A 22,413-nucleotide genomic window follows, 5' to 3' on the forward strand; every position below is an offset into this window, starting at 1 on the left:
ATTTATACGCATGGACTTTATAGTATAGCAGCGTCCATAGGCATATAGAAAATGAAAAATGAACTATAGTGCAGTAAAATTCAGCACTGTACACAGACTCATTATTCTCTGATGGAAGAAAAACAAAGAAGGTCATTGACAATATATGGTGGCAAACTAAGCTACAATTATGTATATTGTTGGCCGATCAAGTGCAGGTCCGCAATAAATCACGCGTAGAGTGGATACCGAATATATGTGAGCCTTTTGCCGCGTCTGTGCAATTGAGTCCGTGACGGCTGCAAGGGAATTTTCGATTGGTTCGACAGCCAACAACAGCCCTCTACAGATCAGCCTTACACCGCCTATTATTTGCTTGTTGCATGTTAACTGCTCGTTTAACTTCGATCAGCTATTGCTTGCATCAATTATATCCTACGATTTCTATGCCCGTGATGATCTGCGCTGGGGAAGCGAATAGATCGAAAGTAGTTCATCTTTGACGATTGGAAACTTGAGGGTTGTCGTAGATGTTGCCGCGTCTAAGGACAGCTATTGTCCTCATTATTAGCACTACCATTTTTATTCTTATAATTATCATCGTTAAGCGACAAGCGGCGTGTCCTTATTGTGGTTTAGGCAATAAAGCTCTAACATACGAGGCTGAAAAACGCGATCAAAGAAGCAATTCAATCAGAAGTTCTCTAATTTGAAACATTGCTAACATCTCCAAACTTGAGGATGCATTTAAAACGTCCCTCTAGATTTTTTACATTATCTGTAATGCGCCTACTTCTTGCTTTCTGTATTATAACATTTACGCACCCAGTATTCGGTAACGCTTTCGGGCATCTTGTACGTATGGTTGGAACAAAAAAAAATGTATATTTTCAACGCCTATTTTCGGTGGTCACGTCTTATTTATGTGTTTGTTTTTTAGAAAAAAAAAAATGTTACTTTACATACGCTGCGCGTTCCTCGATAGGGTGACGCGATAAACACACTTATATTCACACCTGTTCAATACTGCAGTTTTTGTTAATTTTGCTCGACCAACATTCGTATTGAATCCAAAATAATCAGCCGGGGGCTGAGTGTTACGATAGGCGTAACTGTGGCTCGCTTTTTTCCCGATAACAGAACGCAATTTAACGTGCTCGATTTATCTCGTATGGCTATTTAATGACACAGTCAACGCTAGCCCGTTTTCTATCGGTACCTCTTGTTGCTTTTGTTATTCATTCAATTTATTCAATGTCCTCATTTGAGTTTCTGAGGCCGGAGAGAGGGAAAAATAGAATCAACGAAACATGACAAGCTATACAGCAGACGCACGAATAGCACTAGCCACGAAACTGGCTTCAGTTCGAAAAGAAAGAGAGAATCGTGATTAGCGTCGTGAGCGCTCTCAGCAGCTTGCGGGGTTGACGGCGAACTGCCCCGATAAAGTCTCACCTCATAGTTCTATTGTAGTTGTTATTTTTTGTTACACTATCGCACTTTGATGCGTTGGAGCGCCGGCAAGCGACAAAGCCTGCAGTAGAACGGTATCGGCTTTATTAGTATGACTGAGCGAAGTATACGTAAGCGCCTCAGAAGCGTTGCAGCAGAACCATTATCATTAAGGCTTCTTTTGTCAATGATCCCCCTCCCTTCCCATTCTCCTGACCGTAATAGAATTCCAGCTCACAACAAACAGAACCTCTACGGCGTATGATCCTTTTGTATATGCGCTCGTTTCATTGTATTGATCAGTCGTGGAGCTGAGATTTTTGTCTGGCAATATGACAGCAATCGTGGTGAGCTAAATCTGGAAACACTTACTTATTTGCGTTTCAACTGACTGAATGTATTATGTGTATTTCAACATCTTGTGGGTGGGTAACTAAATGCGATTGTGTGTGTGTATAGGCGCCAATATCTGTACAGCCTATTTTCACACACGATGACAGTTTTGGGGAACGGCTCAATAGGGTTTGGTAAACCTTGAATACTCAAAAGCCAATCCTTTTGAGCTCAACTCTTCAAGGGTTCGAGTTTACCAGTAAGCAATTTAGAACCTTTAGTGTTTAACGATATGTCACTTATAATTTATCAGCACAATTACTTTCTTCAGTTGCATATGGGGCGTGATGCATCATCCAGCAATCTAACTAAGAGGTCGGAACGTCTAATCTGTCGAGTATGTAGAGATTAAACGCACTGACAAGCATCATTAGGTAAGCAAAAAATATGATTAAAAAGGTTCCTTTTCTATCTTTGCCATGCTTCATAAGTGTATGTGGTAGACAACCCTTATAGATCTCGTTCGATTCCTGTTTTCTAAGCTGAGTCAAAAAATCGAATTATGATTGAGCCGTTAGGTTGTCATGGGCCAAGTGTCCACAAAGGGAGTACTAAGAAAATCGCACGGGCTGGCATGTGGGCCAGGGGGACCAGCAGCGCTCTTTTCGAAGACGAAACTTCCGTTTACGACGATCTCAAGCTTTCTTGTTGCTTGCAGCAACTTGTTAAAAGGGCTTCGAAAAAAGGACTTGCGCTTTCAGCAGGCTGGTCCACTTTTCCACGTAACTAATAGCAAAATCGGGCTACTAAAGGCTACTACCTCACCTCGGTGAGGTAGGACCGGGCGAAAATAGATGGCCCTTCAAACCATGCGACACAATTCCGTCCAACGTTGGCTTTTTTGTGTGGCACCTATAAAGCAAAGTATACTACGACAATCCACGGACGGTGGACAAATACAAGATAAATATCCGTGTCGCGTCCCAATATGTACGTCGAATAGCGGCTGAGAACAGGACGAAGCAAACAACAATGACGAAGAAAGTCAAAGGATTTCATCTTATTAATGTTGTATTTAGGCAAACGTTTAAATCGTACAAGGTTTGTAATAAATATGGGGTTATATAAATAGATTTAGTTGTTGGTGCGGGCCAGACGGCCGTCCCTATAGCTGACGGCAAAGAATCTAACAATGAATGGCAAGAGTTTTTTGCGGGAGTTATCTAGTTACATTGACGTCTAAAAAACACCAACAATCCGACTATCGGAATATTAATCGATGGACTTGAAGGATCCCTTCAAATCTCTTGGTATCATCTTTTTCTATTATTATAATATGCATATCCGGTGGCTTTTGTACCACTCGCCTATTGGCTCGCTGCCATTATTCATGGCAACGGCTGCTGTAAGCAATGCGTTGTCGTCCACAGTTGTTTCTCGATGTCCCACAGGCCATAGCTAAAAAAACGTCCCTTGGCGTCAGTGTAACGTACGTTCGTTAGCGGAGTCCATTTTGGCCGCGTCGAACAATTGATTTGTCAATATCAGCTCTTATATTATGATTATACACGCATATAACTATCCTATTAGTTCAGGTACTACCTAACGATAAATCAAGCAATGTATTTACTATATATTCCACCTGTTGCACCACTGCTACTCGTATTATCGTCTTCTATCAGTACAGTTAACTAGGAAACGCGCCAGTTGACGCAATGCATCCGTTTGCCCACTGAAAGTTTATAAGAACAACTCCTCTGTTGATGTTTCTGGACGCGCTGAAATGTTGTTTTGCCTCTATGAGAAAGATAACTAGTATCTGCTAGAACCGGCCTAGTGTGGGTTCTAGCTAATAAACGCTCGATCATTTCCATCGGTCCCCATCGTGGTGACGCTTCGAAGATACGCGATAGGTAGCGATCGGTCCGCGTACAAACACCTCTCTACCTGTAAATTAAGAGAAAAAAAAAAAAAAAAAAAAGAAACTCAATTATCCTAAATGGCGAATAACAGAAACGAAATACTACAGCACCATTGTAAAGTCCCACTTAAGAGACAATCCGTTTTCTAGAACACAGCGTGTCCTTGAATACGGATCGATTGTCCACTGCAATAATAGTAAGCAGTTTTCAAAGGATAGGAAAAAAAAAAGTTTCACAAAAACCTCTCTGAGCTGCCTGAGTCATCAGTTCAGCATAAAATGGTCAATAAACCTCTAAATATACATCTATATAATTGATTTCATTATAAACGTTAAATTGTTTAACAAATAATTTACCGTCATTACGTGCTCACTAAAACGTGATTTTTTATTCATGACAAGAGGTAAATTTAAAGTAATAGCAAAATAAACATGTCAAAAATAATACGGGCAATTCTCCCTTTGCCGTCCTGTTGTCTGCCCACAGAATCTGCTCATGGAAAGCGGTGATATGATAGCGACGTTATTCAACCGAGCAGAGTCGTTCGAGCGTTAGGATAAGTGAAAGCGATCTTAAATCACCGTTTCTGTGACAGCCGTCACAGCGGTCGCCAGTGTGTGATCCTACCATTGCTGTTATCAATTCACAACGTCACTGCTTCAATAGATACAAAATAAGATTGTCGAGTCGGTACAAAGCTGACGCATATATCGATAAATGCGACAAGGAATCGCAAACAGAATTACCTGAACTAACCCTTGGTTCAAGATGACGCACCGTATCAGAACCAAAGACACCTTTCCAGTTATCCGATCGATTTCTGAGGACTGAAGATGAAGAAAAATAACGTTTTTTGCTATTTGCGCATATGTACGCGCGCACGCATCAAGTGTACTCTTGTACACTGATGCCGAAGCACTTTGTACAGTCTCTATACATTCTATCACTTCTGCTGCTGAACAAAGATTACGATAGCGTTTCGAAAGAAAGTGCAGTCCGGTACGTCTATTCGGACGCGTCGGACGTCAATGCCATGTACGATAGGATCCACGGCAGTAATGAGCGACCGACTAGCGGCTCTGGGCGCTAAGAAACACTGCTCTTGTGTTGAATGGAAAACCGAGTTACAAGCTTTTTTCCTTTTAGCTTTTTCGGTCAGCCATTGTGTTGTCATCGTTTTAACCAGCCGAATCAGTTGGCTTTTGCAGGCGAGACGAACGAGTGGCGGATGGGAAGCTCGCATATATCCAATATTTGTTTGTCAATATAACATTGCGATCGCAACAGCCAATGTTACTCTGTAATGTCATGGCAGACCGCAAAAACAACGCGGCAGCGTCCAGACGTCTCCCTTGCTTTCTGCACGGCGACAGTCTGTCGCCGATCGGGTGACAATGATCCGTAAGCTAGAATTGTCTGGAAGTCCGATAGGAGCATTACTTCGGCAGTGTAAAATTTAAAATCTATAATATTCTATAACACTGAGACACATATGCTTGCGAGCAGTTACTTAGAAATGCGACTATCATAAGGTAGGCTCGATTTCGCGCGTGTGTGAGCCTTCTCAGCGTTTTTCAGAGTCGGTCCTGAAGTGATTCCAACCAAGCATTTTCAGGGAGTTTCGCGGTCGTTCAAAATTGCGGCCTTCCACGACATCCAGGGGCCTAGCGAATTGAAAATAAAACACAAATGATTCCCTTAGCAACATCTGGAACCTGTACAATCTTCGTCAACCCCAGCAACTCATTATATGACTTTTTTCGAGGATTTTCCTATTTGCTATTGAATTTACACCCGCCACATGGAACGTCCGCATGCGTTAGTCGGCCGGAAGACCCTGGCCGGTATCAAAGAATCTTGAGCCTATAAAAGCAATTCCGGTTGAGGAGGAAGTACCACATAAACGTTCGTGGGACCGCATTTGAATGAACTGAGTGTTCAAGTGCCTGACGAGAGAGATCGCGTTCGCTGTACGATGGCACAGAAGGGGGAAGCTTCGTGTTCCCCTATGATTTGTAAGTGACAATCCTTTATTTAATATTGAACTTAACAACCAAACATAACGGATGCATCATAAGCTAAACAACGTCAGGGAAATATGTATCGCCCCACTCGTATGTATAATGCCGGGTACAGTATTCATTTACAAGCACAGCTACGAGTGTCCTCGTGAACAAATCTCACTGAAAGGAAAAGCCAGTTCTGTTCTTGCTCCATTCTCAAACTCGACCCGTGAAATCGAACGAAAAAGCCTCGCAAAATACCGATTGACGTTGAACAGGCATTATTTGCGAACAATTAACCTAACCTAGCTTCTGCAGTATGAAAAGAAGTAGCAGGTATCGATTCCATTTCAGACTTCGCCTTAAAAGAAAAGCCATCCGCGTTGCTTAGTGCCGTTACCTTTTTTCTACAGATAATATCGTCTGACAAGATCCAAAAAGAGAACAAATTCGTCGCTAAATGTCGGTAAGTGATTCTGGAAGCCGTTAACATGAAAGCAAATTTATGAAGGCCCTTAGCTTCGTTTTAACGTCTTCAGTTTCGCTGTTTCAACGTTGACGATTGGACCGATTATTTCCAGTATAATATATGCGTATATATATGGATAAAAAAAATTAACTGGTAGAGGGCGCTGAAGTAGGCTAAATCTGCTTACCTAATATTCCAATTTGTTTCGGCGTCTATAGCTTGAGATCTGCTCATTCGCTTAGTGCGCCGGTAAAGTGAGCGATATAGTATCCCGCACAAAGTCTAGCTAGAAGAATAAAAGTGCATGTTATTGTTGATCAGCTTACCTGTGTAGCTGCTATACGGTTTTATGTTAAATATTGCTGTTCAGACAGTCGTTGCAACAGGAGTGTATGGGGTTTATGTGCGTTGTGGCAAATGGGCTAACTGACATGGAGATGCGCAAAAAACGAGGAGACGGGAGAGGGAACGAGCAGGACGTCAAGACATCGGTGCGTGGCGTTTTTTCTGTTTTGCTCATCAGTTAACAGCTCGAAATGACAGTAACGAAGAAGAAGAAGAAGAAGGCCATGGAAGTGGCCCAGTCCTGAAAGGTTCAGGCGTATACGGCAATCGATGTGAGATCCAGACCAGCGAACTAACTGGGCCAACAAACGAGTGCGAAGCAAAGATCAAAAGGGAAAGGTTAAATGGACATCGCGTTGAAACGGTGAAGGATTCGTCGCGTTTCGCACGATTTCGGACAAAATAACAGTGACCCCTCTCTCTCTCTCTCCCCCCCTCTCCCCTGCTAATGATAATCAACATCACAGCGCCGCTAAAATAAACAGAATTGGCCATCAGTGAGCTGCACGTTTAGTACTAATGAACATTTGTTTATCGCACAGAAAAATATTCGATAGTAAAACAAACGTTGGAACTGTAACTATTTAAGATGCTGATAGCGAGTTTAACATCTGATATAGAAAGTGCAAAACATTTGAATCTTAATACTACACATGTTATTTTACTGTAGGAGTATTATTTAGATGTGCGGCGAGCGTTCGTCCAGAGGTCTTCGGTTTGACGGCTAAACATATTTAAGTGGATCAATTTTTTCTGTAGAGATTTGATAATAGGCAACGTTCGCCAGGAGTAATTCTAAATAGATGCTGTACTCAATGCATCCGTGCATGCCCCTATCTTACCGTTGATTCGTTTAGCCCTTTCTGACTAGTTAAGGGCATTACTTCGATTCCAACGTCAACAGCTCGGACACGCACCAGCAAATATTTTGTCGCAGTCATTCTGTTTCACAGGAACAGAAAAAAAACCCCGTCTCCCGCTGGGTTGTTCCAACAGCCCTGATATTTTGCTCCATGCACCGCACCAAGACTTTCTGTAATTAGTATTAAGTCACTATTATATTTAATTCCATAATTTAGTGCTGTTATTCGTATACGGTAGTTCCTGTTTCCTGATTCAGTTAACCAATTGTCTTTTCTCAATCCAGCTTTCCTATGAGCATATTGTAGTTACTCAATACGTTCTACATGGTAGTGGTTTCGATATAGCTGCCATTGCAATGCAATCGCCATCTCCTGTTACAACGTTCCAGTAACCTCCGCGCCGCATCGTTTTGCCCGCAAACATAAGTAACATTGAATTTACCATAATCAGTTTTCCCTGCCAGGATGTGGACGATTAGTATCAGCCGTAACAGTTGGCTGGCCGTGTACACGGCTGCAAACTATCGTTAAAATCCTATTCAATCCGAAGTCGTTGATATTGAATTCCTATAGTCTCATCATTCTATCAACAGGTAGTCCAGCTCCTTCGTTGACACAGCCTCGTCATTCTGATACCCGATTGAACTTCTTCAATTTCTTGTTGTTATGAATTAGTTTCTCCAACCTACGCATCGATTTATACTACAGTTGTAAAAATGCCAAGAGTCTGACTTTTTCGTCGGAAGTCCAATGTTGAACTTGTACAGTAAAGCTTGAAAGATAAAAAGAAACACTTTTTAACATCATTTCCTTAGAAATTGTCCCTAACTGCAGGGCAAATCGCTCCAACTTATCCAAAGCAAAAAAAGCTCAACAACTTTACAACGAAACCATACCAATTTAGAAAAAGAGGAGGTAACGCGACCATGCTGTCTTGGTCATTTACGGGAACAGTCGGACCAGAGAGACAGATGCAAACTTATCGTACTACGTAGAAGAAGCTGCAACATAGCACATCTGCTGGAAAAATTTTCGCCAAGTTCAGTAAAGCTCACGCTGATCAGGTTCCTAATAGAACAAACCCTTGATGCTATACGAAAGGAAAAAAAAATAGATAATGCCGACTGTTTGTTTACACAGGATGAATAACCCATAGTGCTAAATGTAGAAAGGCATCTGGCGAAGATTGCAAAACTTTGCTATACTTTTTCGATTTCTTTGTGAATGATAGGAAAAAACATACATTTTTCCTTAAATTATTTCATATTTCCTATTATAAACTAGCGTCAATCTAAAGCTAGCATATAGAGCATTTCTCTCTTTGTTTTTACTGTGTGCCACTCAATTGACTGGCGTGTGAGTGTTTTGTTAAAAATTTCGGTGTCAATACACGATGCTCGATCCGATCCAACTCGATCGTAGCTATTTCAAATGGATAATATTCCGCGCCGACTATAAAGACGAGGTACCAGATTTCAGCTTTGATATATCTGATTTTTTCCGCGCAATCAATAAAAGCTAGTATAGATGAGCACAAGTATATTTCGTATAGTTAGTAAGTTACATGAATTAGTACCATCAAAAGGTCGTCTAACGCTAAATTAACGGTTTTCAAAAGTTTAACATTGATAAGCCGCTAAACTAGTTTCTAGGCAAAATGGCCTTTAAGGATCTGCTGGGCGAAAAATAACAGAGAACGAAAAAATGAAGTTAAACATTATTTTGGCCTAACCGTTTTTTGCCAATAGCTAAATTGTTTATTATTTCTTCGCTACAACTGCGTTTCGTTCGATCAAATCGGTAAAATAATCCATATTTTAGTTTGCATTGTGTTTACTAATTAATACTAAATCTTAAATAGTGCTTTTTTGTTACGAAAAAACGTATCGCTGGTAGGGGAAAAAAAGAACTGAAACCTATTTCATTACCTGAGCGAATAATGAAAGAGGCTTTAGAAAATAATCTGTATTGACAAATATCTGCAGCGACAGTCAGAGATAGTTTCCAACTACAAGGTGTAGAAGTGGTTGAAATGTTAGGATTTTGTTAGCTTCACTAAGAAGGTTCTACCCTCTACCTGCTAGATTTGACAACACTTTTTTAACGTCACTTATCTAGAATCGCGTATACTTCAATAAACAACGAGCAATACTACACATCTATGCGTAATAGGCTGTCTTAACACGTTGGTAGGTAGAAGTATTTTTAATATAAATTTGGCGCTGTTCAGGCCCTGTTTACGTCTGACCGCAAGAATTAATTAATGAAATCGGAGTTTACGGAAACACGTATTTTTCTACCCTACCTTTAAGTCGAAGTTGCCTTGGGAAAATTGGCTGAGTCAGCTGCTATATCTGCATAGAATGCTCGCAAATCGCAGCATTAGAAAGTATGCCTTACCTCTCCAATTGTTTATCTCTACCGTGCAATAACTTCAATTGCTCTACACGTTCATTTGCAAGCATGCGTCTGTAGAAAAGCATTTCCTATCCAATGATGAACTCCGGCAATGATATTAGAAGACTGATAAAAAAAATCACGATGTTGATTCGCCAGTTACGTTACTATCTCTATTTCAGTCTACTGGATTTGTCCATAATCTACTTAGTAAACTATAGAATGGAGACGTTGTTTAATCACATCTGTCGTATGTCATTGGGGGAACTTGAATTAGCGCTCCTTGGCTGGCAATAGAATAGGCATATCTACGTGTTGCCTAGTATAGGTGATATCGTCAAAATATTGGCGGTAAATTTGAATGTGTGACTCATCCAAGACAACGTATATTTCAATGTAATGGTAAACTTAATATGGAAGTAGTATCGCATGGGGTTTTTCATTTCAGCATCATAAAGCGATTTGACATATATCTCTATAATTCATTCTAACTAGACGACACGTTTTTATAAATATTTAAACGTTCGCTCTACCTTACAGTTCCTTGCAATTGGCTTAACTAAGTTAATTCGATAGGTAAACTCGTCCAGCCTTCACCTGATGCCTCGTAAAATTGAGGATTTCTCGAGCAGAAAAAAAAACTCAAGATTTTAGCGATCGAAATTAATTTTTAGCCGATAAAACAGGTTCTAGCCCACAGATTTCTTCAGGACATCTGGACAGTTCGGATTTCAACTTACAAAACCACTCCCGTTCACAGGATCGTACGAGACGTTGGCTATTTGATTATGGAGGTCGTTGCTGGCAAGATTGTTCGTGGTGGAACTGATTTAAGGACTCGAGTAATCCATACGCTAGTTCGGGTTATCGTTGCTTAAAACTACTTCAGTGTTCATGTATTGTTGTCATTGGCACTGATATTGTTACTATTCTTGTGTACTAAATGGGTCAGCAGCTTGGCTACATGTTCAACTTGACGTCGTGTCCTATTCAACACACTGGCGTTCCATATTAATGCAATCACAATGAGCAGATCTGATCAAACAAATAGGCGACTCGAACATCAAATCTATTATATGTTCTACCTATGCAAATATGTCTACTCTAAAAAAATCTTTGAATCCGTGTCCCGAGATGTAGACTTTCGCTCGTTTCACAGTATACGATCATTATATTACTGTTATTGTCAATTCGACCGACATCTTTTTTAAGCCAATAATAACAATAAATCAGTCATGTTATCCAATCATCTAAAGCTATCAAATCATCGAAGATAGTACGTTGCGTCTACTTCGATGATTTATTAGTCGCCCCATTACCAACCCTCAGCGGGTGAGTTTGTGTCCTAGTGCACGATTATTGGCGTGCTCTACGTACCTAGAACAACATTGCGATATCGAGAGACTTACCGTAGTACATATTCGGGTGGCCATTTGCCTGTTTCTGTGAGCTAGTGACACTGCCGGTACTAAGAAGAATGCACAAATAGATTCATACTTACATACTAACCCTTACTATTCGATGAGCACATTATTTTGCTACAGGTAAGGCTGAGATAAGGTGTACGGAGGCGTCGTGCAAAGCCATTAGGGAACGACAGATGCTAATACCAACATAGGTTTTACGAATCCATCAGCTCTATATAGCGATGTCACAAGCCTATTTAACAACGTTCAAACGAGCTTTGAATACTGGATTTTCAATTGAAAGTGCACATGTTGATACCGTACCTTGCTACGGAGCTAAAATGTGCAAATTTGAAAATCATGTAGCTATCCTAATAGTGCAATATCTCCTATTGGCACAATATGCCAAACACAGTTGCAACTAGGTGAAGCATGGCAAGAACATGTTGGACCGTAATTCTTGCCTCCACTCGATTCGGTATGCTGTATACTAGCGTAATACTGTGTTACTATCGCGGTCTGTCTCTCATGCTCACTCTTTCTTCTATATAATTATATAGAGACACAGAAATGTCTGCGAATGACGATACTAATTTAATATAGAATACAATTTTATACTTGTTTGTTTATGCCAGTTTGATTTCTGTGCTTAGCGTTTCTAGCCGATGTGGCAATTCATGCATATGTATCGCCTCCTTTATTCTTTCCTCCTGTCTCGAAACTAGTTAACTGCACGATAATAATATCTCTTGGAACTATCGACGGCGTAAGGCTCGTTAACGCGGTCTAGCGGCGTTCATTCGTTGTTGCTTTTGTCTTTGTCTCTTCGTCTGCAGAACGACTACCTAAAGCAGCCCCTGCGGGCCGTTGCCATCGAGACAACGAGCGGTACTCGCAGTACATCGCAAACCGGGACGAGTCATTAACCGACCAAGCTGATTTGTCTTAGATCAGCAATAGCAGGTTTACGTCACTGCGTTGCTGCTATTCCGCGTCATTCTTCGTTTGCTTGCCGAGTTAAATACCCCCTAGTTTTCCCCCACTGAAGTCACCCCATCGACGTAATCATTCAACAATGGGAGCGCATATAGTCGATACGCGAGTACTGGTGGTAATTGGTTTTTGCATTTTCTGGCGACGTTTTACGCCGGATCGCCTTGTCGGCTTTTTGCTCTACTTCCGCAATTGAAGAGAGCTTTTTCAAAGGGGACTCCTACTTTAATCGACTTCAGTGGACGGCGATTGGATGAAAAAAAGACACGCGGACGTCTGGAGCGTCGTTGTAGTCTAGCACTGACGGATACGTCAACAAGCAAGTTTACGTACCGTCAATTACCCGCTATAGACTAATCCGGTATGACCGGTATTGAGATACTACCGCCGAAGAAAGAGCTAGCACCCTCAATGGTTGCCAAGGTGTATTATGCTGAGGATTAGTGGGCCGTCCTCGCCTGAAACGCAGCTAATTTCATAGCGGGCCTTTTCACAATCTCCAGTTAACTCTACGTGGGATCTTTTCTCTGAGATACAGATATAGGAGTTCAAACGTCCTTTAATCAATTAAATATCAATTAGGTTTCAGCGGACCGTTTTTGCCTTGCGCACCGAAGTGGCGACATAGGATTGAAACGCTTTTTTCCTCTCTGTGATCTCTGGGACCTGCTCTGCGCACGCAATATGTAATGTAAATTCTCGATACCATTGGCAGACAGCCAGTAGAAATTCAAAGGTCAGAAAACTCCACTTGTTATCCCACTAATGATAACAACTACGAGTCGACACGCTAAAACATCGACGATCTAAGAATCTAACGACCGATGTCTGACTGTGTTGCTGGAAGCCACAACGATACGAGTTGAATGATATACCTTTAAGTGCGTGCCCATTAGTGTACATAGCTCTATGTAATATAATGTAAAGTTTCCGCCATATGCATACGTTTTCCACCGATAACAAGTAAATAATTGTCACAGATACTTCGACGCTTTCTCATGGCCTATTGGAGTCTTTCATTCTCTCGGTAGGTAGTTTCGTTAGAAGCTTAAAATTTAGCATAGGCTAGGTTTATGTCGATTCTTTCCTATGCATCGTTTCGTCGTGGCAAACATTTCTTACAGATGATCCTTCTGGAATAATGGTTTCCTTTTGAAAACTCACTCCCGCTTCCTGGACTGATTAGTCTACTTTTATATGTAACAGTCGTGGAAACGATGAAAACATCTATGATCAGTGTCAGTTTTGCCTTTTTCGAAGTAATCTAGTATATATTATTGCTACTGCTATTAATTTGTGTATGACTGCACAGCATACATTATATAGTTCCATACATTGACAATTATAATATTGTATTATACGCATATGGAATTCGGTAACCACCTATAGATATCCGATAATGACCCAGAGGGCAAGTAGTCTAGACAATAATCACATGTTGAACCGTATAATAATAATTTCCTGTTGTTGAGTACGCAGAAGAACATCACATTTTTGGTAATTATCACATTTGTTCTATTCGAATAGGTAGTAATAATAATAGAATTAGTTACATTCAATCGCACAGTGAACGGCCTTCCTGCCACCGTCCGTCAGGACGTCATTTGCCTGACTCATTTCAATCCTCTAAATCAACTGATCGGCTGGTACGTACGAATAGCTCGGCGTTAATATACGTATGATATACACAGAGTTTGTATGTACGTCTTAATAGTTTCGAAGCAATCATTATTATTGTTGTTGTCGTCTGCTAATGCTGTTAAAATTGAGACAGTTACATGGCATCAGCGGCCGATGGGATGATCGAAACAGTGACATGAACTTTTCCATTGCGCGTTGTTTATTACTCTATTACAATTATGAACAAAATAAATTCGCTTCATTTGCTGCTAGCGTTATGCTGCCGGGACGATTTGTGAATGGTACAAAAAGCCTGTCATAAGTTTTCGGCTGGAATTTTTCATATTGAATTAAGGAAAGCAACTTTAATCTAACATTTTTTTTTTATATACGATACTCGGTGTTCCCTGTGCGTGCTGTAATAATGTGCAATATTTTGCAATAAATCTTGCCCTGAAGGCAGACTTTGTCGCGCCTAAAATTAACGCATTACACATTGAAGTAAAATAGTAATGATAATAGCCATGTTATTATCTGGCGAACTATCATTCGATTCGATGTCTTTATCGACTTCTGCCTGTCTGTATCTACCTACACACTCTAGGCACTTTTACCATCTTGGTCGTATGTATCGCGTCTGCTCACTAACTCGTCTCTACAAAACAAGCACATATTCCAAGAGATATATATAAAACGGTCGTGACCTGCGTTAGGTTCTATGGGATTTTTGTCTCCTACAAAACAGAAAGCCACCCTCTAAACGCTGCCATGTTCAACGAGGCAAAATATAGCGTTACGAATTGCCGAGGGCGAGGTAATTATGTGTATACGTGAAAATGTTCCTTCTGTGTCAAGAATAACCCTGTTTTGTAGGGTTTCAACAAACTTTTCTACTATTCCTCTAATAATAGATAATAGAAAAAAAAAAAAACGAACTGTGGTTTCCTGCAATGAGTCATTGAGCGTTGACAGTGTCCGTCTTATGGTGAAGTCTTATGGTGAAGTCTTATGGTGTTTTCACTGTTATATATTATTTAACGGACGTGTGACACTATTAATGTTACACATCATACATAATATACTAAAGAAGCTGTGTTTTTCTTTTCGCAGCTGTTACTTACAAATCCCTAGCTAGGTGGAATAGGGTTGCAACCCAATGGTAACCCTACTGTATTGTTCAGAGCAATTAAGTTACAAATCTTCAGTATTCACGTCTAGTATCTAATTGGGTCAACTCGCACTTCTGCCTAGTGCTGTGAAGCTTCTATCACGAATTTATTATCTGTAGCGGTATAGTTGTCCAAAGACGTTTTAGAATAGAACCATTTCGTATATACTCGATGCGCCTCTAGTTTAGCACCTTTAGAACTAGAACGCACTCTTTTTCTATTGAGCGTTCAGAATAGCCCAATGTCTATAATAAAATAGACGAATTTTCATTTCTTGCCCCAATATGACACCAGGAACAGTTCCCTCTAGGTAACAGCTGCTTATCATCGTCATTTATCTCGTTTTATCAGCACCCCATTGCATATACATATTTCCACTTCGTGAAGTAGACGAAAGGGTCGATAAAGTAGCTGGTGACTGGAGCCTTTAACCGCTTTTTATGTTCCAGGCTGAACTTCACCGTCGGCAGCAAAAAGGAACGCTTTTTTTTACATTGGCGGCAACTGCCTTATAGATTCACAGCCGCTGCGCTTCGATGGCTACCGGTGGTGATCTCCAGACGACGCGTGCGTTCGAAGAATAAAAGAAAGAAAGGTTTTTTTGCAAAATCGCCCGTCCCAATTCTGCGCCGAGCTGAATTTGCCATCGTTAGCTGGCTGCCAATAGCGATTTCGGCGGAATCGGGGAAGCGTTTCAGCCGCACACTGGCGTAAGCTCGTCAGCTTCAATGAATATCTGTGGCAGTAGGAAATCGGCGAGCGTGGATAATATCTAATTTAGAAAAATGCTGTACCGTCTAAGGACACTGAGCCCCGACAGCAACAGAGAATGAGCAAATGATAGCTATTGGGCGAGATAATTTGCTATCAAAAAACAACATCGTGAGCGTCAAACAGAACACAAACTGAAGGTTTTTCCTGAGGCAAAGCTGGACCAGGGTTGCCTTCTTTGAATGAATGAGAAGCCAATCCACAATTCGCAGCAAACTGGCATCACCTTGCTACGGTCAAAATAGCCCCCCGGATAGAGGGGCCGAGAGAGGACAAGCGCCAACAAAGAAAGAATCATTGTGTATGGCTGTGTGTCTGTGTATGATGGTGTGTTTTTGTGTTAACGTGTGTATGTGTGGGTGTGCGTATCGGTATCAGTAAGAGTGATAACAGAGCCAGCCACATAAACGGAATCTCCCATGCAGAAACAGCAATTGTGGATACGCGCGCAGACACACAGCCAAACGCGACGTTAATTAAGTTGATCGGATGGAATGCAATCTTACAGGGTTCTTCAAGTACATTGGATCAAGCAATGTGAAGTCGTTGATCGCTAACTTTACGCAACTGCCGATAGCTGCGCACTTTTTGAGCTATAAGTAACTTCCTAATTAGCTCCAAAAAACGATATTGGGGAATATGAATATTAAGACTATTTGAGGTAGAAACAAAACATGTATATAAGTAAAAAATGATGACCATGTGATAGTTCATTGTGTGATGTTATGATACGAGCGAACTACGCTGTATGTACGATGTATGATGATACGCTGAGAAAACGATTCTTCGTTTTCATACCGTATCATACATTATGTCTGTTATAAACATAAAATATTACGGCCATAAACATAGTATCCAGTCGAATCGACTACTTAGGTTCAATGTCAACGTCACCCATTACATTACATGCCGCTGGTGTTCTAACGACTATTACTATTGTTTTATTGCATTATGGGACGAAAAGTTCATTTAATTTTTGCTACGAGCATGCTTGTCATAATCACAGTTACATAGAAGTAGTTCGTTCGAACATGAGCGAAGCTGTCGTCGTCATCATCAGACTGAACGTTCCTGGCAATACCGTTTCGTTTTGTCTTACTGTCACGGCTCCTGACGCCTATTCCCCAGTTATATATCGTTTACCGTACGTTTTTGGGGTCGTCACGTTGGGGTTCGTCGCTAGTTCAGCTCAGTGTTGCTGTCGGCCATTGAGCTCCCTGTGATGGCTTTGTCCGTAGCGACGACGATGATGATGATAATTGGATCTGCTTCGAAGAAACCACCAGTTTTACTGGAGCTTGGCGCCTCTAGATCAGCCCTCTAGAACTGCTGATGCTATGCAGGCTGCTGGGGGTACAACTGCCTTTAGTCAATGGGCGGGAAAAAAAAAACTCACTCACAATACTTCAAATCCTTGACACAAAAAGCCAATAAGAAGATGAACAATTCACAGCTTGCAAACGATCATACCTCTAGCGAGTGTAGTGTTTTTTTCACTGAAGTTAGCTGGCTTGGAGCGGCCTTTGCGATATTCAGACCTTAACAACGCACGGATTCAAGTTGCAAAACTTACGAGAAGCGGAATTGGGTCAATTAATTTGAATCTACGGTAAAGCTGAATCATACACAATTAAAAATGGACTATAAAAATTACTTGTTGAAAGGAAATTATTTGTTCCATAATAGGAAGATTGAAATTGAATTTACTATTATACATGTTGATCAAAAAGTTATTATTTAGGATATTCTTATATATCTTTTAAACTATTTAACATTTTTAAACTATCTAAATTTAATTATCTTTTAGCAAACGCTCTAGCTGAACATCAAAAGTTCTCGGAATACCGAGACTAGTCTAAGATAAAAGCAGTTAGAGTGTTTTTAATCTTTTTCAGTATCCAGTAAGATAAGCCGTGCGATGGGGGGTGAAGGGAAGTTCGCAGACGGTTAGGCACAAACCAAGTAAAACTTTGGAAATGTGTAGTAGTGCAACAAAGCTGCCTGCCTGTACTAGATATCTGTTCGATCTGATGCGATGCTTAGTCGCGCTATTTGACCGATGTCAAAGTGCTCATCAATAGACACCTATCCAATTGTAATCGCCAATAATAGGTTTTTAAAATGGCCAGGGCCGTTTCGTTAACTTTTTTCAGTGATACGGTATGACTCAGAACGATCATGTAACATCTACTATACCGTTACTGGGGTTTTCCCAGTTGCGTGTCGTCCGATTAGAAGAAAGAAGACGAGCTCTATGAAAAGCAGGGAGCCCGTGCTTCTAGTAGACAAAGCAAAACCTTTTAATCCTTTTAGGAAACGATGCTTAGGCTGACGTATTCCCATTTTCGTACATATATATATATATATATATATATATATATATATTGATTTAGCGACATGTTGACCTATCTCTGTTGTATACAACAAGCTGCTCAGTAGCGAAATAAAAACAAAAAAGAAATGTCTGCTTTTTTTACACGTCAGACATTGAACGGATTGTTTTTTTTGTCACGAATAAATGGCCAGCAAAAACAAAAGTATAGATTCGACTTTAGCGCTTTTTGCTTGCAATAATTATATAGGCTAGAGCGATCAACGAGAGAATTTAACCAATTAGAAACTTGGTTTACTGTTAATGCAGCTGAAATGCTGAAAGCGACATGATATTCTACATTAGACGTATTCAAATGTGATCATAAAGTATAATAACAATAGTAATAAGCCCCAATCGAATCCTCAGCCTGGCGACAAAGCAGAAGAAATTATAAAGTTCACAAGGGACAAAGCTTATAAAGGTTTATACAGGCACTGATTTGCTGCATTCGCTCAAGAGACTAAACACTACATTTCTGACGGTAACACATTGGATTGTGTAACATATAAATAAATAAAAAGTATTTGTGTAAATTAAAAAAAAAAAAAGAAAAAAAGTTATTATACACACAATAATTACTACTCACGTTCGTTCTGGCCGACTTCGGCCGTACACAATGGACGATCTGAAATAAGATATCGACTACCATCATGAAACATGCAAAACGTACCACAAAATTTTGCCATATCTCTAGTTTTACCTGACCATTAAATCTGGATTTTCATATTCCCTATTGGTGGAACCCCGAATGCTAATTGTTTGAGCATAAAAGTAAATCAACAGAAACGAATGGTTCCCTACAAATAATCTATAGATGGAACAATGCTGTACAGTGTTTTATTTCCTTGCAGATTACCTAAACACTATGTATAGTTCTAAGTTTTATTTACTTCAAAATTTTAGAGCAAAGCGGTTTCAACGACTAAAACCTTACGTCTAGATCAAACCATAGTCGACTCTTGCATACACGCCTGTAAGTATGCCTTTACGCACTAAAAAATGACGTTTCGCCATTCGCTGCTACAAACCGACGATAGCCGCCGCATCAAACATCAAGACTCTACCACCAAAGTCAACTTCAAAATAAAAATTTTCTATTTTTAGCCTCTCTCCATGCTGTGGTACTGATCGATTAGCTCTATAGAATCGAACGTGTCCGTTGACCGTGTGAAAAATGGCCGCGTATAGGGTCCCGCTTGCTTTACTTAAGCACAATACGTAGTACTGCTATCGTTAGGGGCCAGTTACGTAATGGACAAGAAACCGGATAAATCGACTAGTTTCAATTACGCGATGAAATGACAACGCAGAAGCTAAGGCTTCAGGTGCCGATCAGGCGCTCTTTCGTATCGTTCTCAATTCTTGATTTCGTATTGCTGTGGTTCTTGAGCACGGGCACGATGTAGTCACAAACTGCACGAGCATGTCACCGCCTTCTGGACATAGCAGCGACACGATACGGACAAAAGAAGAGAATCTACTAGAATGACGTCACTTGAAACCGTATGGTAACATTGAAAATGGTACAGTGAGGCTATGTCTAAGTACGATAACTTCTATTTAGATTTAAGCTGTTATCTGTTTTAAAGGATCTGCTTGTGAATTACGTAATTAAGTGGCGCTCAAATTCGCCAAGATGATCGTCGTGCCATATCTAGGTACCATTGTTTGTCAATGAATGGAGTTTAATAAAGTTCAATAATGGCCAATAATTTTCAATTAGACATTTTATTATATATTATGGATATTATAACAGATGAACTTAGCCATTACGGTTTAGGGATAATGGAATAGAGCAGCTTTGCTGAAAGAGAGGTTGAGTAGAAACAGCGATTTGAATCAATACAAATGACCAATTGTCCAGTGAGAGGCCAGAATACATGCTAAGTATTTACAAGTACTGTAAAATGTTAGAATAGAGGTAATGTATGCAACAACGATAGCAAGACAGATCAGATAGCGATACGAAATGATATAACATAGGTATCAACAGATATTCTCAAATGTGTGTTGCCCAATTTTTACGAAAAGATATATCTAACTACTATATAAATAGATACTTGCACTGATTAAACGCAACAGTAAGAAGAAAATGTCGCTAAGAACAACATTTCGGTTCATAATATGATATAATAATAATGAATTTCTTTTTTCGTCGGTCTGAGAATCGACAGTTTTCAATGACTAGATTTGTAAATGCGCGCGACAGAAGCTGAAGGGGAACTTGTTGCCGTGCTCTGAGCCATCTTGCCGCTCGCTTTGAACTAACTGAGAACATCAGTAACTTTGCCAGCGCAAGTCAATGGGTGGCCAACGGATCGATGAGTTTATCCGTCAGCGCATCATAGTAAGCCGTATCTTCATCTGGTGCAATCATTCTTCGATCAGTAGGTCAAATTGTAACAACAAAAAAAACGCGTGTGGCTGTAACAAACATCGAAGTTGTCTTCGCAACAGTGTCCAGTACTCGTTATAGAATTGGATATTTGTTGATTGAACATCAACAGAATTTCCGTATTTTGTATGGTAAGCGCAAACAAGCATGATTACTGAATATACCTAAATATACAGACATAAACGAAATCTATGACTGTGATAAAAGCTGAACCATGCCATGTTCCACTGATTACGGCGCAATCGTGATCTGAGAATCGGATAGACTGAGGAAAAAACAGACACTCAAAACAAGATAGAAAAAGACCGAGTCTGAAACTGGCGATTCCCGCAAACGACGAACTAACTTGTGCGCCAGTTGGTGGACAGTAGTGATTGTTTTCAAATCACGACGCCCCCTAGCGGCCATAGGTTGCTCAGTGAATTTTAGTAATCATAGCGCGTAGTTCGGAGTAACTGTCGCGGGGCAACCGTTTACAAATAAGCCGTCAACGAAATAAGTTCTGTTTGGCAAAATGAAGCTTGTCATTTTGATTCATGTTAGTTTAATGATGGAGCGCGATGATGTTCCCGATGGCCAATTCGTAAAAATCGTTCAAATTTGTTAAAGTCTGAAAGTGATATAGGGGAACGCTAAAGAGCTTAGACTTCGTTGTACAGAAGAAATCAAGTAGTATAATAATCATAACCTGTAAATTACATTTAATATAGAGATATAGTTATAACTTACCATATCATGTTCGTTAACATCGCTTGGCGACTGACATTTTCCCCTCATTCGATTTCCTCTATGAACTGCGTTTACTGTAGCCATCAAAAAATTGATGTAAGACGTCGACTTCTTGAGTAAGCTATACAATGTGTTAAAACACTGATTTGTTCAAACAGGGTGCAAAGATCCTCTAGATAGCTTTTCCCGCAAAGTGAAGATAGCACATTCTCGAACAGTTAATTTTTCTAAATAGTTTGATAATTTGTGCCAGATAATCTAAGATTTGACAAATAAATTAAGGAAATCCGAAGAAAGACACTGGCACTACCGACAGGACACTTCACGAACAGTTGTGTTAAAACTATACGGATACCCTAACTACAAATAGGGAAAAAGACGGACTGAGAAGCAATGTAACAGAAATTAATAAATAATTTTTTCGGCCTCTTACTAAGCCAATAAATGGCTTAGTGAGAAGCCGAAAAAATGCAGATAAAACAAAGCCACTTAGGATTCAACTTGAACAGACTAAAAAAAGAACAATTACGTGTTGTATACCAACTATATATCCAAGAATCGATTGATGGACTGAAAAAAGAGGAATCATCGATTACATCCTCAACTTGACCATTAAAGAAACTGTATGATTTCCCCTACCGTACACCTATCATATGGTATGCACCTATAGGGAAACAGTTATAAGCCAGCAGCGCAGCTCCTTATTTCTCTATTTCCTTGTTCCTAAGGGATATGTTTACTGCTCATCGACACAACAAGCAAGTCAGAACATTCACCAAAACACGACCAGAAAAGATGATGGAAACAAAGCGTTATAATGGCAAAATAGCACGCACACAGACACTATGATCTAGCGAAATTGGCCCAAATTAATTAGAACCTTTGCCGTTTCTTGGCTTTCACATACTAAACATTTTAAGTGACTAGTATCTGTACAAAGCCGAATGTTCGTGTTTCCTATGAAATTCAATTTCAGAGATTATAAATAGGATCATTTTTCGAATTCTACTGATAGGTAAATATTCTTTTTCAACAAAGTGTTTAACCGATTTAATTTAAAAATATGGAAAAAAACAGAGTCATTTTTACACAATTTCGTTTTAACTGCTATGAAATAAGAGGGCAATCAAAAGGGGGCTAACCTAATAACCTAAACAAACATCATAATCGATCGGACCATAGATGAAAAGTGG

At 40.1% G+C, this 22,413-nt stretch overlaps 2 long non-coding RNA genes across 6 annotated transcripts; one reads left to right on the top strand and one right to left on the bottom strand.

Moving 5' to 3' along the window:
- Positions 1 to 2,809: 2,809 nt before the first annotated feature.
- On the bottom strand, positions 2,810 to 11,626 carry LOC111265273 (uncharacterized). 5 transcript variants are annotated; one of them, XR_002683356.2, is made up of 4 exons: positions 11,273 to 11,626; positions 7,346 to 7,536; positions 6,485 to 6,744; positions 2,810 to 3,711 (listed from the first exon to the last, which is right to left on the bottom strand). It is a non-coding gene; the product is annotated as an uncharacterized LOC111265273 (long non-coding RNA). The 5 variants fall into 5 exon arrangements; XR_002683357.2 differs by having other exon boundaries at positions 6,485 to 6,795; XR_015312994.1 differs by having other exon boundaries at positions 6,485 to 6,799.
- Positions 11,627 to 14,038: 2,412 nt separating this feature from the next.
- LOC147752836 (uncharacterized) lies at positions 14,039 to 19,815 on the top strand. Its single transcript, XR_015312997.1, has 2 exons — positions 14,039 to 14,596; positions 15,401 to 19,815. It is a non-coding gene; the product is annotated as an uncharacterized LOC147752836 (long non-coding RNA).
- The last annotated feature ends 2,598 nt before the right edge of the window (positions 19,816 to 22,413 follow it).

The sequence above is a fragment of the Varroa jacobsoni genome, unplaced genomic scaffold (genome assembly GCF_002532875.2).
Source record: "Varroa jacobsoni isolate VJ856 unplaced genomic scaffold, vjacob_1.0 scaffold_950, whole genome shotgun sequence".
NCBI lineage: Eukaryota > Metazoa > Arthropoda > Arachnida > Mesostigmata > Varroidae > Varroa > Varroa jacobsoni.